Here is an 891-nt window from a genome sequence, read left to right as displayed (position 1 = left end):
TATATATATATATATATATATATAGTATCATATTTTTCTTGCACATCAAAAATGTCTTGGGCACACCAAGCAAAGACATCTTGCAATGACAGATCATGAGCCTAGGAAGGATGACCCATAACCCAACCAGCACTTGCATATGGAAAAACTGGTGGACCTCACATGGTAGCCGCCAGGCCCAAGGATGTTCGATTTTATAGGAAAAAGTATTATATACAGACGGATGCATGCGGTGTCCGATCCTGATCGTAAATCAAGTAATTTATGGTCATGATGTATTTCGGTAGGCCCACTTAAATTTTTTTTTTTAAAAAAATAAAATATATTCTGAACGTCAGGATCGGACACCGCAAGCAGAGGTGCACGCGGTGGGCGCAAGCAAAAATCATTTTATAGCCGCCAATGGGCCCAACGGACCATATATATGCCCGGGCTGAAGTCCCAATGTCGTATATGTATTTTATGAGTGCATGTGTAATTGTACAATGACTCATTCCTATAAATAAGAAGTATATTTCATAAATAAATGTTACGCAAATCTTTTGCTAATCATTTGTCTCTTATTGTGCTATTGCTCTTTTTTTCTCTCTCTCTCTTTCATCTTTCAAATCTCTTTTCCTTTGACTCGTCGAGACAGATTTTGATTCAACACTTATATATTTACATATCCAAATCTAAATTTAGACAATAATTTTCCTAAACCGAGACACATTTATTGATGATCATAACAAAAATATCAGTTTAGATACTATATATATATATATATATATAATCCTCTTATATACGATCATATATCAAACATTCATGAAACAACATGATCATTAAAAATCACATATATATATATATGATCAAAACTCACTCTCCATCACTCTGAGAGAATAAAAGAGAAGA

Source organism: Phalaenopsis equestris, unplaced genomic scaffold, assembly GCF_001263595.1.
Source record: "Phalaenopsis equestris unplaced genomic scaffold, ASM126359v1 Scaffold000297, whole genome shotgun sequence".
NCBI classification, from domain to species: Eukaryota; Viridiplantae; Streptophyta; class Magnoliopsida; order Asparagales; family Orchidaceae; genus Phalaenopsis; species Phalaenopsis equestris.
This window is presented reverse-complemented; position numbering follows the sequence as displayed.